We start from the raw sequence: 20,148 nt of genomic DNA, 5'->3' as shown, positions 1-20,148 counted from the left end.
ACGCCTCAGACCAGCGACAGCTTTCTACCTCGTGTAGGAGCCATTGGCAAGCGAGAGTAGGTCCCACCGCCGTTCCCGTTTTACAGATGAGGAAACCAAGGCACAGAGAGGTTCCGCCATGAATTCAAGATCACACGGCTCCCGGGGGACGTGTGCCTCTGTGGTTTACCACTATTCACACACTCTTGGGAATGTGTTGAGTGAAGGCTTTCCTGAGGATGCTTATACTCTCAAAGAGAACCAAGTAGAGTGAATGAGGCTTGACCGCCGAGGAGGAATCTAATGGGGGAATTGTAGGCACTGTGGCTCGGGCCGGGGGCAGAGAGGCTCGGTCGGGCCCTCCAAACACAGCTCACAGGAAGCTTTGGTGCGGCAGGCTGGCCAGGGTCACACTCTCCATTGCTGGAGGCCCCTTTTAAATCAGATGTTGTGGCAGAAGTGTTATGACACGCTCCCTCTGATGTGGGCCGGAGACAGATTTTAGCCAATCAATTGCATCTACCGTCGCTGTGGTTTTCACAGCCTCATGCACTGTCCTAGGCGGCCCCTGGCCTCCGTCTCCCTGGGGGCCCCAGGGTAATGGGTATATTAAATAAATCTATTATGTGAATCAATGAGACATTCTAGGCAATCCTCGTTTCAGCTTTGAAGAGAGTGAAGAGGGACGGAGCTCTGAGCTTTGCGTGGCCACTTGCCATGAACGTCTAAAGGGGCACTGTGTTTTGAGGATGCGGGAGTGGGGAGGGAGGAGACTTGAGGGGGGAATACCCTCGTGGCAGCCCTCACCACGATCACAACCGCCACGGGGCGGCGGGGTGGGGGGGGTGGTCTGTGTGTCTCCCTTCCCAGGTGAGCTCAGGCTCTGCTGTGTCGAGCTGGGGAAATGACCGTCAGATGAGTCGTATTGACTCAGCTGCTCTGTCCTGTTTGCCTTCTCAGTGTACGTCGGGTTTCCCAACCTTGGCACTATTGACGTTCGAGGCAATTTGTTGTTGGTGGGCTTGGGAGCAGTTCTGTGCCTTGTAGGATACGTAACAGGACCCTTGACCTCGAGCCACTCGTTGCCGGGAGCAAGCCAGCCCTCCTCAGTTATGACAACCACAAACGTCTTCTGACATTGCCAAGCGTCCCCAGGGTGGGGGAGAACCACTGGCCTCCTCGGAAATCTAAAGAACGGGGGGGGGGGGGGGTTGGCTTCTCCAGCGAGGAAGAAAATGAAAGAAGGTGTCTTGGGCATTCCTTTCCCTGAAAGATCCAGAACCCTCGCACCTGGGAAATGCGTTCTCGAGAAGAGCTGGCTTTTGGTTGGCTTCTGCGAAGATGATCCTGTGAATCCCCTCTCTGGTGGGTGGAGGGAGGTGTTCAGAGGTTGTTCGTCATGATGTTATGACCAAGGCAGCCCCATCAATTCTGGGCCTGCCCACACTTCCCGAGTTCCTCCTGCGTGCTGGGCATCATGCTAAGTGAACAGAGGCTCTCTGTTCATCTTGTGGGTTTGGAACTTGAGAAGGACAGGGGCAGAGTTGTTCTTAAGTGATTCGCCCCCGGAAAATTCGACACGGGACAAACAAGGGAATAATGATTAAAATCACAGTAGCTCAGACGTCCTCGGCATTTGTTAGGGATGAGGGATTTTGCAAGCTTCCTCCCCTTTAGTGCTCACCACCATGCCAGAAGGTTGGTAGAGTCGAGAAAACCCAGGACTCGACGTGGTGAGAAACTTGACCGAGGTCACACGGCCTTGAATCCGGCAGGATTGGGCTCCACAACCTATGGAGATTTTTGCTTCCATACGCAGCACTAAAGGAATTACACGCAAACATGTGTTTTTACGTGTGCGTATTTCAAAGTAAGTTGCAGCTATCGCTACGCTTTACCCCTGAACGCATCAGCCTGCGTAACATTCACTAGGGTTTAATATTTGCCTACGACTTTTTCTAAGACAAAATTTTCATCCGTAAAACACACATTTTAAGCACGCCAATGTGTAAGTTTCATATGTATCAATAGTTTCTTCCCTTTACCTCAATTTGCTCCTCCCCACTCTCCTACTTCTGAACGCCCAGGCTATTTCCAGATTTTTTACTATTATGAATTAGGTGGCCACCAACGCTCTTGCAGAAGACTTTTGGTGGACACACGCTTGTATTTCTCTTGGGGAAATAAATACCTAGCGCTTGGAATGCTGGGTTATCAGGTCGCTGTACATTCAGTTATATAATAAAAAACTGCCTCGCTTTCCCTAAAGTGTTAGTACCATTTTATACTCCCGTCAAAAATGTGAGAGTTCCAATGGCTTCGCAACATCACCAACATTTAATGTTGTCGGTCTTTTTAGTTTTCACCATTCTGGTGGGTGTAGAGTGTAGCTCTTCAAGTTCTGTTTTAATTTGCGTTTTCCTGATGACTAACGACGTTGGGCACGTCTTTGTGTGTTTCTGGGCACTCATAAATTCCCACACACTTTATGAAACTGCTGTTCAAGTCTTCTGTCTTTCAAAAAAAAAAAAATCACGCTGCAGGGCGCCCAGGTGGCTCAGTCAGTTAAGCGTCTGACTCTTCGATTTCAGCTCAGGTCACGATCTCATGGTTGGGAGATCAAGCCCCGCCTTGGGATCCACGTGGGTTGTGGAGCCTACTCGAGATTCTCTCCCCACCTCTTCCCCACGTGGGCACGATATACAGATAGGTATTTTGAAGTCTGGGGTTTTACCCTTCAAGAGGTCACAGGAGTGGGAGGGCCTTGGGGTGTTCACTCTGTTCGTTCTGAAGTAGGAGACGCTTCAGGCTGGCGTGAGACACATCCTCGTCTCGCCTCCGCACCTCAACCCGTGGCTGGGTAGAGCTGAAAAGTGCTCTGCACACCCAGGTATAGACGGAGTGAGGGAATACAGAGCCGGGAGGACAGGAAAGGGGAGGGAGGGGGGTTTGGCACAAGAAGGAAGTTGGGTGATGTCGAGCTAGGGAGGCCGTGTGAGAGCCGGTACTATTCTTGTTCTCTGTGTCCCCTTTCCACTACTGTGGTGATCATGGTAGATGGGTCTCCAAGTGATTAGAGCAGAACCCGTTGCTGACATGCCACTGATTTGCAGCATTGGCGCGAAATCACCGTTTGCTGAGATCTTGTGGGTGGTTGTTTCCGCAGCCTGGCCTGCCCTAGCCTGACTGATAGAGGATTGCTTTCTCTTTCTATAGGCTGCCCAGGGAGTACAAGGGGATTTTTGCGATCCTGCTGTCTTCCTTTTTGCATCTTTAGGCATGTGCCTTCACTAGTCTGTGACATTGACAGCCTGATTATCTTACAGCAAATAAACAAATGTTGACGGGTGGAACTTGATCTTACCATGAAGTTTCCTCCCTCCTCTTGCCTGTTACAAGCAGCAGGAAAGTGGTTTTGATTTCTGATGTACGATAACGAGCGAAGTAAATGAGGGCAAACTTTAATTCAGGCCAATAACAAAAGGTAATTCTGTTTTGAAATAGGGATGGAAGAGTATAGGAATCATGTGAACTTAGGGCTCCTCACGGGACCCTCAGGGTTCGCGATGGCAAGCGAAGCAGGGTCTCCCCTGAGAAAATAGGAGCCAGGAGAGTCCCGGTGTCCTGGTTGCTAGAAGATTCTTCTTCCCAGAGACGTCAAAGATCCAGCGTTCAGATGGCCCACTGGATCAATGAGCGGAATGCAGCTTCCCGCCCCCCTCAGTCAAGCCCCATAATCAGGGGTGATTGTCGGTCAACCAATTCTTGCCCGTTAACGACCGGCAAGTCCACAACTTTCCAAGCTGGCGCTTCCAGTTTCAAGCCCATGGTTCGTTAAATGTTCCAGACCCTCTAGCCTTATCAAAGGAGTGTTTACCAGGGGCCTAGCACTTCCGGTGGAAACCAAAGAGTAAATAAAAGTCCAATTTGTTCCCTACAATTCAACGAATATGTATTGGCCGACAATCACCGGCCATATACGGAACTGTCCAAAACAAAGTGGGGGCCGGTTAAATCGCAGAGATGAGAAGAGTCAACAGAGGACCCACTGGCCATTTTTTTTTTTTCCAATCAGCGAATGCTCCCAGATCAGCTTTCCCCTTTGCTCCGGAACCACAATGGCAGCCCCACGTCGGAACTTGCAGGATGCTTACGCAGGCGGTGATGTTTCCAATTGGGATCGCAATTCGCACTCTCCCCAGCCTGGCTCTTTCAGGAGCTTGGCCTCTGGACCTCGACTCATTTTTGTGGCTACATCAATATCCTTCGCGCCGGCCCAGCTTGGGTACAATGCATAATGATCTACTATTGTGATTACCATTCATTTTGCAATTTTACTTCAATCAGAGGAGTTAGGCTTAAGGGTGTGGCCCTACCCAGCTCCCCAAGGCTGAGATCTTAATTCCCTGGGCTGGGAGCTCCTGAGGAACACACATGGAACTGATTTTGTGGCCAGACGGCCTAACTGCGGAGAGGATTACACTGAAGAAATGGGCTTTTCTGCAGGCCGTGTTTCTAGACTGCGTATATGTGGCTAATAGCGTGAGTGCCAAAGTGGAGCGCTCTCATTTAATCCTCATCTCATTTAATCCTCACGGCAGCCTAGGAGGGAAGTGTTGTTTGTATTCCCATTTTACAAATGAGGAAACTGAGGCCCAGACTCAGGGCCCCCGAACTTGCAAATGGCAGCGTCATGGTTTGCTCTCAATAGGTTTGACCCTACGATCCACATTAAATTTTAAGAAAATTGGACTGAAGTCGAGGAAGAGCGGGGCGCATAAAAGGGGGTTTCAGGCTTCCAGGTAACCTGCTGTAGTGTAAGGTAAGCCAGGCAGTTACCCGGAACAAATCTAGGCTCTATGTTCGGAGAGAGAGGTAAAGGGACATTTAAAACAAAAAATAATGTAGGTGACTTAATACTTATATATTTAGTCATCTCCAAGACTCAGGATAAGAGAGAGAGGGGGAGAGAGAATCCCAGGCAGGCTCCGTGCTGTCCGTGTGGATGGAGCCCGATGCGGGACTTGAACTCACGAACCGTGGGATCATGAACTGAGCCGAAACCAAGAGTCGGACGCTTCACAGACTGAGCCACCCAGGTCCCCCCTGTTTATAGGATTTTTAAAAACACATCGGTATTAGAAAGAGACCAACGTGGGGACAGCTGGGCGGCTCAGTCGGTTAACTGCCCAGCTCTTGATTTCGACTTAGGTCACGATCTCACGGTTTCGTGAGTTCGAGCCCTGCGTCGGGCTCTGTGCTGACAGCTCGGAGCCTGGAGCCTGGAGCCTTCTTTGGATTCTGTGTCTCCCTCTGTCTCTGCCCCTCCCCTGCCCGCACTCTGTCTCTTTCTCAAAAGTAAATAAAGCTTAGGGGCACCTGGGTGGCGCAGTCGGTTAAGTGTCCGACTTCAGCCAGGTCACGATCTCGCGGTCCGTGAGTTCGAGCCCCGCGTCGGGCTCTGGGCTGATGGCTCGGAGCCTGGAGCCTGCTTCCGATTCTGTGTCTCCCTCTCTCTCTGCCCCTCCCCCGTTCATGCTCTGTCTCTCTCTGTCCCCAAAATAAATAAACGTTAAAAAAAAAAAAAAGTAAATAAAGCTTAAAAAATAAATAAATAAATAAATAAATAAACGTGATGTCCAGAATAGGGAACAGTAATGGAGACAAGAAGTGAAGGAGTGTTTGCTTGCGATTAGGGTCGGGGCGGGGGATACTGGGATGGGGGCAGGGGATGTTCGGGAGTGTTTAATGATGAGCGTGAGGTTTCTTTTTGGGCTGATGAAAATGCTCTAAACTAGAGTTCCATGATAATTGCACAACTCTGAAAATGTTAAAGACCCCCGCATTATACACTTTAAATGGGTGAATTTTATGATATGTGAAATGTATCTCAATAAAGCTGTTTTTTTAAAATTTTGTGCAGTGTGGGTCATTGATTGTTACAGACTATAGCATTATAAAGGAACTTGCTTATTATAAAATATTTAGATAATCTAGAACAGCATACTTAAGAAAGTAAGAATCACCAGAGATCTAAAAACGTGTAATAAAACGACACCTGCTCACAGCAGAAATTTGGAAAATACAGAAGGATGCACAAGGACCATTCAGATATCTTTGCACCTGAAACAGTCCTCACCAGTGATAATAAGTTTCATCAGCTTCATATAGAGGCCTCTAAGACTTTTCAATGCACATACAAGAATGCCAAGCATATATATATATATATATATATATATATATATATATATAATTGTGTGTGTGTCCTTTTAAAAATAATTCCAGGGGCATCTGCGTGGCTCAGTCGGTTAAGCATCTGACTCTTGATTTCAGCTCAGGTCGTGATCTCACGGTCCTTGAGTTTGAGCTCTGCATTAGGGTCCCTGCTGACAGTACAGAGCCTGCTTGGGATTCTGTCTCCCTCTCTCTCTCTCTCTCTGCCCCACCCCAGCTAGCACTCTCTCTCTCTCCAAATAAATAAATAAACATTAAAATAAATAAATCCAAAATATACACTGTTGTGACTCTTGACTTTTAAAAGAGAATTATTGATCGATCTTGTGGACTTTCCTTCATCAACACCTGTACATCTAGTCTATCATTTCCATAGCTGCCTTATATTCCAGAATGTATTGGCTCTTTTTTTTCCCTCCAGTTTCTCCCATGTTTTTCCTTTGCCTGTTTTTCTGAAGCCTCCAGCATTGAGTGTAGTCATGGGGTAACTTCTTCGGAGGGGGATCTCCAGGTCAGGTGTCAAGAAGGATGTGATGCCTGGTAATCCACCCCCTCCCCTAACTTTTGTCTTGTCTTGATTTAAATAGCTAAATCTTCCCCGTGCTACAAAACTCAAAAGCCCAATGGAGCACAGCTCCTCTTCTGTGTTTTTTTTTCTTATACATATTTATATGTTTTTGAGAGAAAAACGTGTGAGCACGGGAAGGGGCAGAGAGAGAGTGGGATAGAGGATCCGAAGCTGGCTCCTTGCTGACAGCACAGAGCCCGATGCGGGGTTTGAACTCACGAACCGTGAGATCATGACCTGAGCTGAAGTGAGATGCTCAACTGACTGAGCCACCCAAGTACTCCAACTCCAAACGATATCTGCACCCCCCACGCTCACTGCTGCATTATTTACAAGAGGCAAGACATGGAAATAACCAAAGTGTGCCCTGATGGAGGAATGAATAAAGATGTGGGCTATATACACGGGGGAATATTACTCACCCATAAAAAAAGAATGAACTCTTGCCATTTAGGACAGCATGGATGGGCCTTGAAGGCATTATCGTAGGTGAAAAAAGTCAGACAGTTAAAGATAAATACCGTATGATCTCCTTACCCATGGACTCTGAGAACAACACAAAACAAAAACAAAACCCAAGCTCAGATACATAAAACAGATCGGCGGTTGCCAGGGGCAGGGGGTGGGGGTGGCAGGGTGGGCAAAATGGGTGAAGACAGTCAACAGGTACAAACTTCCAGCTCTGAAATAAATAAGTCACGGGGGTGTCACGTACAGCATGGTGACTATAATTAATAACACTGTATTGCATATTTGAAAGTTGTCAAGAGAGCAGATCTTGGAAACTTTCATCACGCGAAGGTCGTCACAGCATATACAAATATCGAATCATTATGTTGTACACCCCAAATCATATAAGGTCGTATCTCGATTACAACAAAACCTTGGATTGCGAGTAACTTGCTCTTGAGTGTTTTGCAAGAAGAGCAAACATTTCTAATCAACTTTCACCTGGTAGATGAGCGATATCTCGCTGCACGAGGAGTACAAAACGCCGGACGTCGGATGATCACAAGTGAGTCAATGGTTCTCGAAATTCGCTTTGATAGGCGTGTGCTTTGGACTGCAAGCATGTTTCCGGGATGAATTATGCTTGCAACCCAAGGTTTTACTGCGTATCTCCTTAAAAGGACATCTGCTCGTGTATGTGTGTGCATATGTGTGTGTTGAGTTGTAAGTGATGGGGAGAAAACTTCTTAAATATACTCACTGCTGAGCTCTGAATTTAAGAAGGAAAGGGCATTAAACTGATAAAAAGGGATGTTTCATATAATACTGACTATTCTCAGTGGCATTTTCTCCAAAATTATGTACAACTTATATTCTTGTATACAGCACAAGACTGGTTAAAAATTATAGGATGTTATAAGATGCCTTATCTGTCGCATGTGCTTTATTTACTTCTCCTAAAATAAATCATACAATGTTATGTAGACAAAAAAAGAGAACATTTCCACTTAGTAAATATCACATAGCTTTTATTTTTATTTTTTTAAATTTATTTTTCATGTTTTATCTATTTTTGAGAGAGAGAGACTGCAAGCGGGGGAAGGGCGGGGGCGGGGCGTGGACAGAGGACCCAAAGCAGGCCCTGTGCTGACCTCAGCGAGCCCGATGTGGGGCTCGAACCCGCAAATCGTGAGATCAGCCTGAGCCGAAATCAGACGCTTAACTGAGCCACCGAGGCGCTTCTCAAATAGCTTTTAAATGTGAGATAATAGGGGCGCCTGGGTGGCGCAGTCGGTTAAGTGTCCGACTTCAGCCAGGTCACGATCTCGCGGTCCGTGAGTTCGAGCCCCGCGTCGGGCTCTGGGCTGATGGCTCAGAGCCTGGAGCCTGTTTCCGATTCTGTGTCTCCCTCTCTCTCTGCCCCTCCCCCGTTCATGCTCTGTCTCTCTCTGTCCCAAAAATAAATAAAAACGTTGGAAAAAAAAAATTTAAATGTGAGATAATAAAATGGCTCCCTTGCCCCAGGACTCAGTCGTGAGGCAAACAGTATTTTGCAACTCGATGAAGAATTCTGTAATTGGGTGGCAATACTGGGTAGGAAAGATTTAACTATACACGCACAGACACACGCACACCCTCACGCACGTGCATACACACACACACACACACACGTGCACATATGCAGACAGCATGGTTGCTCAGATTTTGAGTCCAACAGGTTGGGTGTGACCCTAGACTCCACCATTTACAAACGGTGTGCCTGAGTTACAAAATCTCTCCGGACTCCAGCTTCCCAGGCTGTAAACTCAGGATCACATTGCCCACCTTACAGTTCCATGGGCAGCAAGGCCAAACTAGGGTGAGACCAGGGAGATGTTCATCTTGGGAGCAAAGTTTCGGGGGGCACCGAAACCCTCAGCAATCGAGATAAACAATATTTTAAGGCAGTAGTTCAAAAATCGAAGTCACAAACTCTGGCGTGAGGGGCCGCCACCGGTTTTTGTAAATACGGTTTCATTGGAATGCGCGATGGCTTATGGAGAGCCTTGTGCCACGCTCAGAAATGGGTGTCTTTCGGGTGAATCCTGGAGCTTGGGTGTTTGGTGAATCCTTGGATCACAGAATACTTAATTTAAAACGTTCTCTGGTGTCTTTCATATTCATCCCCCCCCCTTTGCTCACAACAGAAACGGGGCTCCCTCCTCCAGCCATTTATCAGAGTGGCAGATTAAAATTATGTAACAGGAAGTTTTCTGTTCATATTGTAATCTAACCGAATCACTAGGTCTCTATTGATAATTCATTACGTGTTGCCGCCGTCTTGCTGCAGCTCTGAAATGCTTTCTGCCCTAATGATTTTAAACCTACTTCTGTGATGGCTTCCCAATGGTGTCACCCCCCCCCCCCCCCCCCGTGTACAATAATATTATTCTGCAATCCGTCTTGGGAGAATGCTTAAAAGCTTTCTCTCATTTTCCCCATTTAACTCATGTATTATCTGAGTTTTTACATTAAATGGCCATTCTTAATATCCCATGACACATCACCTCTCTTCTGGAGAGGACACTGACACAGTACTTACCCGATTCCAGAATCTATACTAATCAAATCACGCTTTCCCACTTCGGCCGAGAGCAGTTCGTTCGGAGCGCAGCAGCATTTAATCTGGAGAAGGAACTTATGAAAGAGAACAAAAACAATTTAAGCTGGAGTTGGTTAAATGGGACCGCCATTGATGCAATTTGTTTTATAAAAAGGAATTAGCAGATATTGAAGTCGGGTTGCGGGATGAAGGTCGAAAATGCCCCGCTTTTATTGTCCGAGGACAACCAACAACAATGCTTTTTTAAAAGCCTAATCGGGGCAAATTGTAGATAAACATTTGAGTTCCTCTGTGAAAGGAGCAGGAAGGCTACGGCTAAGGCTTTAAATCTACACTATGATCTAGTAATTTAAAAACACTGAAATCCATCCTTGAAATCTTGACACAGGACCTGCCCCGCTGTGCTTAATCTGTGCTTCCCAGCACCGCCCTGAGCAAGAAACTAGAAAGCCTACTTTCAGCACCTATTTTAAGGAAGAAAGAACGTCTGATCGCCTGCTCACCTTCCCTGTAGAATTCAAACACAAAACGGAAAAAGTTGCAGCCCAAATTCCTTTAAGGTATAAAGGGACAGGACTGACTGTTGCCTTGAGGCCCTCGGGCTGGGAATATTTTGACTTTAAGAGTCAGAGACCTCCAAACCTGCAGGCTGATTTCTTTCTTGTGCATAAAGAAAGTTCCATCTCGCTAATGGATTGGGGGCAGGACTTGGGATGCGTTTGGAGGCCAGTAATGGAGAAGATGTTCATTTCAGTCTGAGTGGCTGGGGGTTGACAGGAGGACAAGAGTGGGAGGGAGGACAATGAATCATGCATCCTTCTGATGTGGGCACCAACCCCGAGGGGAACGGATGAACTTGACTGACCCACCCGGAATCTGGGTGCTGGCCACCCAAAGAATAAGAAGTGGGGTTTCCCCAAGCGTTGCAGCCAGATTGATGGAGGTCTGAATTCTGCCTCCGCCACGTAATAGCTGTGTGACTTTGGGCAGGTCGCCTGACCTTCCTGAACGTCACTTCCCTTACCTGAGTAGCGTGGATGTCAATATCTACCTTGTAGGGTTGCAGTGAAGTTAACACGTATAAGTAAAGAACCTTGCACAGCGTCTTACACATAGTAGGTGCCCAACAAAGCGGTAGTTCCGTACCGTTCTACGTGGCGAGTATAGTCTAGATGTCCTCGCGTGTCCGATGGTGACCTGATGAATTGCAATGGCTGAAATTGCAAACAGCTAATTGGATTGTAAATTGACTTGTTTATTCCACTTAGAAACAACAGACAAATACGTTGTGAAATTAAAATTATGGGAGGATTTCGTATAATGGAATTTGTTTTGCACTTTAAAAATTAATCCTCAAAAACTCCGTTTTGCCATTTTCGGTTGCCAGGGTGTCATTGGCAAGGACCTCCATAGAGAGAGAGAGAGACGCCTGGCCATCTCCTGTATCCAAAGGTATTTATTTTATTTTATGCTTGCATTCTGGCTCACGGAACCTCCGCGCTGGCATCACGTTGGATGATAAATCCATTCGTTTGGGCAACTTCAGGAGGGAAATTTGCCCAGAAAACTGGCTGGAGCTGGCTTTGGAAAAAGCCAAATTAGGTCTCCAGCAGACTGGGGTCCCTTCCAAATGAGTTCCCAGTGGGCAGGGGATGTTCAGTTCTGTACAGTGTGCAGCCCACGCCGAGAGCCCCCAGACCGTGTGAAACAAAGAAGACCCAGCCATTGGCAGCTGCGGGGATTGGCAGATATCAGATTGCGTTCCTTTGTCTGCCGCCCAGCTTATTTTCACACCCGGGTCCAACCTTTGTAGAGGAACAAGCTTAAATGCTGACAAATTTCCCCCTCCATAAGAAATCGCTCCCGCAATTTGTCTTTTTAGCCGAGCTTCTGTGGGCCTGTGTAGCATAAAAAAAAAAAAAAAATGTTGTCCTTGTCACCTGCCATTTTTCCAGCCAGCCTGACACCCCCAGGCTTCCCAACAGCTCCCTCCAGCAGGAGCTGCCTCCCAGCTCTTAGCACCACCAAATAATTGAGGTTGTCACATCTCTTGTTCATTGTTTTCTCCAGCCCTGGAAAAATGCAAATATTTCATTGTAGTCATTAATTTTCCCATCCTTTTCTTCAAGCGTCTCGTCCGTGTGATCTGATGAAAAGGGCTGAAGGCATGATTGCAAACGCAGTGGCATCAGGCTCCTGCCCAGGGTGGGGAGAATCTCATCAGATCAAGTCTCAGGGAGGTCATCAATCACGCCCGCTGACAACCATTTTGCCTTCGTTTGTTACAGATGTGAACATGCTTAATTATTTGTAGTGTAATTAGTTCATGAAATGTCAGGAAATGTCAAACTGTGTTCACAGCACAGATTTTTTTTTTTTTTTTCCACCGCAAAGAGCGGCGAGAGCAAGTGTCAGTAGGAAATGAGAACGGCTGATGAGAAGGGCCGTGTCTGCAGGCAAATGAGGGAACGGCTTGGGGGACAGAGGAGGGTCAAAAATATGAAGATTAGGCATTTTGGAGAAGTCGACTTAAAAAAAAAAAGTCAGGTATTACGCGTCAGACAAGTAGGGTATGACAAGGCAGATATCTTGCCAAGTTCCTATCAGGGGAGTTTGGGCTGGTGATTCCGTTCGCCTTGAGTTTAAAAGCAGTGGATTTTGATGTAAAAGGATGTCAAGTTAGAAAAAAAAAAAAAATCCGCACCTGGGGAGGCAGGTTCTTACTTCTATTCCTCGTGCTAGAAATATTTTCTTTTTCAAACTCTTTATTTTTAGGTGGGTGAAAGGTCAAGGGATGAGGTCATCTTTGGATTAAGGACAGATTTTCTGCCACGGAGAAGGTAGATGCCCGTCTTCTGCAGCCTTAATGGAGGAAGCCCTCCACGAGCTTGGGTGTTTATTTTCTCCTCATCTGATGCTCGAGGCTGGTGAGTTTGTCCCATAGTAGCGGGGTGAAAAGAGAGAGATGCTCTCGAGAGATTGGTGTTTGAGTCTAATGAGGTTGGATTTCTTTGCAAAGGCTCCAAAGGAAAAGCAAGCAAGCCCAAGATGTATTTAAATGGGACTGCGGCTCTAAATTGAGAAGAGCGACGCGGTTTTTTGTTTTGTTTTGTTTTCCTGGTGCCTGATTCTCTCGGGGGCTCTCTTGCAAAATCGGGGGCGGGGGGTGGTGTGGATAGCTGGACAACGCTAAAGCCAGAGCTGGCGGGGCACAGAACATGGGTCTGTTATTTCCAGGACGGTGGCTGGAATCTACCACAAACTCGGGGTGCCGTGAACGTGTCCTTCGCAGAAGCAACGTTCAGCGGGCTTGGCGTGGTGAAGCAACCTGTTTGCTGCGATCCGGCAGGCCTGTGCCACTCCGAAAAAAGTCCTTGCAAGCGGCCGAAGGACAGTGAGTCGAATGACTTCCTTCGAATGCCCTTTGATTGACAATCCGTCATCCAGTTGGTGGATGGCCCTCTCTGGTCGCTGAGGCACAATAGTCCTGGGGTGGCAGAAGGGCTACGTTGGCGAGTGACGACAGATCCTTTGTCCTCTGCTGGTCCCTGGGCAGTTGTAACGCCCGCACCCGGGGCGGGGGGGGGGGGCACTCGGTGAGCGTAAACTTTCACAAGAAACTGGCCTTCTTAAATCGATGAGCCGTGTCTTTGGTTTCTCTCTGGTTTATTTATCCTCCACGCGCGCCCCCAACTCTGTGACAGTTTCATCTGCTGGGACAAAAGTTCCCAGCAGCTCGCATGCCTAACCTGAGCCGTGAACTTCGAGACTCTTGCTAACAGCGTGTTGATGGCTGCGTTCGACCTAGCTGCCTTTTTAGGTTCTCTCCCGCAACCCACCACGGGGCCTGGCCCCTCGCTGCCTGCACCCCCTTTTCTCTCTGCGCGTGAAATTTTCCTGGTACAGATTTTCCTAAAAGCGAGTTTGGGGCGGGAGGCAGGCATTCTCCAGATGAGGTCAGGAGATCCCACCAAGAGATAGAAACTCTCAGCCAGGGGGTGGTGGTTTTTTTTTTTTTTTTTGGAAGCGCCGTTTGGAGAAAGCGCACATTCACCTGTGCCCACGCGCGCCCACGCGTGCCCACGCACGAAGACAGATACACTCCGGGGATGGCACCCTGCCCGCTCTGCCAACTCAGAAGCAGGATTGCACTTGAAGCTGTCCATTTGGAAGCACTTGTTTTGTTCTTAATTTATTTTATTTTTTTTTAATATGAAATTTATCATCACATGGGTTTCCATACAACACCCAGTGCCCATCTCAACAGGTGCCCCCCTCAAGGCCCATCACCCCCTTTCCCCTTCCTCCCACCCCCCTCCCCCATCAACCCTCAGTTTATTCTCAGTCTCTAAGCGTCTCTTATGGTTTGGCTCCCTCCCTCTCTCTTTTTTTTTCCTTCCCCTCCCCCTCAAGTTTCTCAGGACCCACATAAGAGTGAAAACATACGGTATCTGCCTTTCTCCGTATGACTTATTTCACTTGAGGAGGGCGGTTAACACGTTTAGATCTCAGAGAGTCACCTACTAGCCGGCCAAAGACGGGGAGACCCGGCATCAGAAAGTTCTGGGTGACCTTCGCCGGAGCCGGCTCCCGATTTCCCACCGGCCGGTCCCCTCTTCAAGGCGAAAACGGTCCCTTGGTTTCTCTTAGGGACGACATCCTACGTTTGATTTTCCCGAAGCTTTTCGTTTTCAAATAGACAGAGGCGCCCGGTGCTGGGCTTTCTGCCCTAGTGCCCCGGGCTGGGGCCGGGTTACACTCAATAGGACTGGAAGGCCCGGCTGCACCCTCGCCCACCTTTTGTGTGTGATGTGGCAGCCGTGAATTTAATAGAGGGAGAATACTGTGATTACTTAATGGTTTCCCAGACAGCGATGGCCTGGAGAATTAAATTTCACATCTGCTTTCATGGCGTTAATCTCTCTTCTCACACCCCGCCTGTTATGATGTGCACACGAGAGATAATGTTTAAACGGACTAAAGCAAAGTAAACCAGACAAGTCTGTTATTGGCTTTATAATTACATAATTAACTTTTTGTCTCTAATCGTTATGGAGGTAATGGTGCTGTTAAAATGGGCTTCTCTTGAGCAGAAACTAAATCAAAAATCAATAATCCATAGAATGCCATTAAGGCCTGTAACAGCCCTTGTTGGATTCACTCAAATTTTTGTACTGCAAATGAATTTCATTAGGACGCAGAATGTTATCGCACAGGCTGACTTTCAGCAGAAGCAATCGCAATCGGCCACACGCAGGAAGACGGACAAACGTTGCCGTAAATTATGCCATGCTTCTAATGCAGTTACTGTATGGTGATTGACCTCCTTGAAATTAATTCTATTTTCCACGAACCCTCCTTTATTTCTAATTTACATTATGATCATATATGTCTGAAGAATGATATCATAAAAAAGATTAATGTACTAATTACTCGTCTCCTTATCTTTCTCCCTGATGCCTACACCTTTGGACTGACTCCATTCAGCATGTAAGTATGTGACTTATTTCACTGTGACAGGGGTAATGTATTTGTAAACTGTGCTATAAATATTGGAATCTCCTCTTCAGACACCGGCATATCTCATATTCAGACGCCGGCCTTTCCGAGCCATGCTTTTTCAAATGAATTTGGAATTGACAAAAATTTTCAAAGCCAAATTACTAGTGTGTCACTGTGAAATTAGGTTCTTGACCCTGCTTCTGATGTATGCTTATTTTTCTGCACATTTTCTCCTTCAATTTTATGCATCACTATTCACTGCTGGAATTGGTGACGCGGCTTTCCCAAAAGGGGCTAAGTTATACTTTAATACACCTATGAGATGCAGCTGCTCTTTTTTATGAATATTCTGAAAGCTAGCTGTCACTGCAGTCAATCGATATTCTTACGCTCCATTGCAGAGGACAGTGAACTTGCTATGATGGGGCATACCTTCGTAAACTTTATTTCATCTCCTTGACGTCCCCAACTTTCATTAGGCCAACTTAACTGTGTTTTTCTATTATTTTAAGTGTGTTCCATTTGAGATTGAAGAGGCCTGTGGATAAATCAAAATGCCTTCGGGATCCTCTTAGCAGAGACTCAAATCAAAACTTACCCTGGCCTTGACAGCTTCGGTAGACACAAGGCTGACTTCCTACAGATTAATTTCCCAGTAAGAGGATGCATATAAACAGATTGAAAGAAGGATGTAGGATAATTCAATCGGCCGGTGTTCTCTAGTTGCGAATTCCTGCTACACTCAGTCATCTGAATTCCACAGTTAATTGAGCCTCCCGTCCGCGAGAATATTAACAGGCGGATAGGGGAACAGTTTTGTGCATGCACGCACGCGCGCGTGTGTGCGTGTGGAAAGAGTAGAACAGCAAGACAGCATTCTCACCTACAATATGTTTACGACTAAGCCTCGGAAAGGCCACACTCACCATCCCAGGGCTTTTAAGATAATCATTTAAGGATATTGAAAATGCCGCCCTCCCTATAGTTCTGTAATTAAGACAGAACGAAGTGTTGGAACACCGCGTGCGACCATCATTCACCTTGATGACTCTTCATTTCACACGGAGAAAATACTCGCCTTCAAATTTGAGGTGACCGAACAAATCATGCGGACGGGGTTGCGTTTCTCACGCTTTGGGGAGCTTTGGTTCCAGGAGGGGATCGCCAACCCCCAGAAGTGACTCCTCGGGCACTGACACTCACTGATCCTGGGCGGAGAGCAAACATGAACGCTCATGTTCACGCTCTTGCGAGCTGGAGGTGGTTGTCGGATGACAAACTGTATCACGGGCACGTCGGGAAAACTGATATTGATTCTTCACCCTGAATGTTGATGTGTAGATTTAGGGTACGTTTGAATTTAGGATGGATTTGATTTGATTTCGCGTCCCCCTCCCGCCCCCAGCCGATAAATGTGTCGTCGTCACTGCCCTTAGTAAGGCCAGTACCAGAGTCACACATTTATATACAGTCCAATAAATCTGGGCTGCTGACCTCACTAGGCACAATTTATTAGGCAGCTGTCACCGGGAGCCATCTGTACAGGTTCAGGACGACAAGGCAAGTTGTCGGACCTTTTCAACTATGAGTATCTGCAATATGAACTTTCTTCCCTCCTGGTTATTTTATCAGATCTCTCCCCCCCCCCCCCCTTGGCTTCTTATGCCAAGGTTGCAACCATTTCCCAGCCTGCCCCACTGGCCGATTTAGAGGGTACCTGTTTATCCTGGGCTCCTGGGCACTGTTTGCTGTTTTGCGTACTAACCAGCCTGGAGGCGGGGTGTCTGTTGGCTCTGAGGCTGGACCGACATGTTCCCCCCCCCGCCCCCGCCCCCACCACCACCCCGGGGAACTCTGCATCAGAAGGACCAAGGTCAGATGCAGCCAAAGCTGCCTGCCCTCCCAGACCCCGCTGTGTGTGCGGGTCTGGCTTTTCTGAGGGACTTTGAGAAACAGACAAGATGATGGAGATTGAGGAGGCACCCCGGTCACTTCCCGGAGACTCAGTTTCCTTCTCTTCTGCATCAAGTGTGGCAAGAATGTATTTATTGGGCTCCGAGAGAGACAGAGAAAGAGAGAGAGAAGGGGAGGAGTAGAATTACAACGCAGACTTATGCAAGGCAAAGCCCCGAGACACCTCGGATGGCTTTATTTTATTCACAGACTCTATCTGAGGCTTCTCTTAATCAAACATGCCAACCTGTCTTTGGGGAGTGTTATTTTATAAAGTGTTTGTCTTAATTCTCATCCATTTGGATAGTTTCCGATAGAGAGGGAGAATGTTCTCAGCAAGGGGAACGGTGTCGGCAGTATTGTTCCTGAGAAGGAACTTAATAGCAACAGCTAAGCTCTCAATTAGAGCCAAGTTATGAGGATTTGCCGCTAATCTAAAACGGAGGCCAAGCTCGTTGGTAAAAACCCGCCTGGCATTTGTGGATCTTGCATTCTGTGTACTGCAAGAATGTGCTTCCGTCCCGGATTTAGATATTGGAAGTGCCACGTGATGAGATTAAGACAATCACTTTTAGATCTATCTCCGTGATTGTTTTCTCTCTGCCAAACCCTCAGAAGCGCCGAACTCCACGCGGAGCTGGCAAACGGAGCTTCTGATTGATTGAAATGTACAGGACGTTGCCAGAGGGCCGCATAGTTAAAATAAAATATACATACGGGATACAAGAGACGGCTGCTATCAGCCACAGTTCAGCTAAGCGGGGCTTGTCATATGGAATTTCAAAATCGGAGCTTCATTGGATTATGTAATAATCTGCTGCTAAGTGTGTAGTTGGAGGGCTTCTTCCCAGCCCGTGCCTGACTTCTGCGAAGCCATCCTCAAGTTTCTAGAAGGAACAGAGAGCTGTGCTGCGTGCACACCTGATTCTGCCCTTACCAGCATTCTCTTTTGTTGGAAGCCGGTGATTTAATCAGCACGGCTTTGAGTCAAGGTGTTCCTTCTTTACCTGAAACAGGGCCTCTACCTGCAACGGCTATCACCTGATCTTTGCATGAAGCCAGAGGCGTCTCTGGGCTTCCCGGAACTTTGCAAACCTGTCAGGGGGCTCCCGTACGACTTCGCGGTGCTCTTGATATGAAGTGATGAGGCGTTATCAGATCCGAGCTGTTCTTTTGCAGCAGCGAGATAATTTCTGGAGGCGAGACACCTGGCTGGCCTCGAGCGGCGATTAATTTTATGTGTTTAGGGTGCAGTCATCACTCAGAAAGGAGGTGGAGGGTCGGGATGATAGATGACGGGCAAGGAAGGAGATGGCCCGTGGAACTGTTCTACATCGTCAGTTCCCTAGATCGCTGGCCGAAGTTCAGAGAGAACTTCCTTGCGTCTGCCCAGAATAGACAAAGCAACCGTCCACCCCGCAGGGTTCCATTCTAGAAGGAGTTTGAGGACCGCAACATCTGAGCATCTGCAGCGGAAAAGGTTTCCGTTGACTTTTCCGATGTGTCTTCAACAGGAACGTGCGTCCATCCGCCGTTCGCATCTGAAGGAGGTCTGGGGATATATGGGGAGCAGCGGATGCTGCGGGGTGCTACCTGGGCGCCCCTGCAGGCTGCAGGGGCTCGATCCCTGCCCCCGTCAGCCCCAGCCCACCCTGGAGTGAGGCTTGCTAACTGCTCACAACTGCTTCCCTCTCTGGGCACTTAGGAGAGCCACCTCGCCCAAGGTTACACCCCCTCCTTGGCAACTCGTATCCAAAGACTGGTCAGCGCTGGGCCCCCAAAGCCCACCCAGCCTCTTGGTCTCAGTTTGGAACATCTCTGAGGGACCGTCCCAGACATTATGCTCCGCGCTGCATCGGGTGTGGTCTCTGCAATGCCCCCCTCCCCAAACCCCTCGCTTGCCTCACTCCCCGGCAGGTGGTGTTTCCGAGGACACGTCCTGCACGCAAGTCTCCCTCTCAGAGTCTATTCCCAGAAAACCTGACCTAAGAAAATACTCCGTGAGAAAGCCTACAGGACGGCGGTGGAGGGCTGGGTGGAGTTTTGGCCCCCAAACCGACACCCGTATTTTGAAACATCCAGCCAGTGCGACAGATAGGCAGTGGTGCCTAGGTAACGTGTACCCGTGTCCACAACTTTGATGACAAACTGAGCTCAGGTTAAAGCTTGCCCCGTGAGCAAGGATAGTACTGAACAGCTACTAATCAGGAAAAATGATGTATGGATTAAAGTAAACACTCCAAAAGCATTTTTGCTCGATCAAAGAGATTTAAGGGAACGGGTGCTTACACCAACCAAAAGAGAGAGGAAAAAAAAATACCCCTTTTGTACTTCAATTAGCAAACAATAATTTGGATAATTGAGAACAAATGTTTCTTCCTTTATCACATGAATTCCACAGTTCTTTACCCAATGCTGTCCCCTGCAGGGTAGAAGAAATCAAATCAGAAGACTCTGAACCGTTCACAGGCCAAGAATCCCCGAGATTACAGCCGAGGAAGGGGAAGGTTGAAGGGGAAGGGGTAGGACCCTGAGGTCGGTCCTACCTATCTAGAAGGGCCTCCTCCCAGGAAGATGCCACCATTTCCTGGACTAGCCTTTCTTAGCATACCCTCGGGAAATCATTTCTGAACACACACAGCCAGCTTCCCGGATGTCTTGGTTAAAAGTGGGAGTGTAGACCGTTTGCTTCTCGAGGGGCTGGCGGGGTTTTGAGAACTCAAGCTGGATGCCTGGACGCCGGATGCCCACTCTGCTGGGAAAGGGACATGCCCTTTTGAAGACGTGGGCAGCAAAAGACCTGAGGAAACGCTCTCAGCTCAGGTAAGGACAGAACACCAGAAGCCCTGTGCTATTGCTC

The sequence above is a fragment of the Lynx rufus genome, unplaced genomic scaffold, assembly GCF_022079265.1.
Source record: "Lynx rufus isolate CCGP_SWC_20201006 ecotype Redwood Valley unplaced genomic scaffold, mLynRuf1.p SCAF_16, whole genome shotgun sequence".
In the NCBI taxonomy this organism is placed as follows: Eukaryota; Metazoa; Chordata; class Mammalia; order Carnivora; family Felidae; genus Lynx; species Lynx rufus.
The sequence above is the reverse complement of the archived record's forward strand: the minus strand, read 5'-3'. Positions refer to the sequence as shown.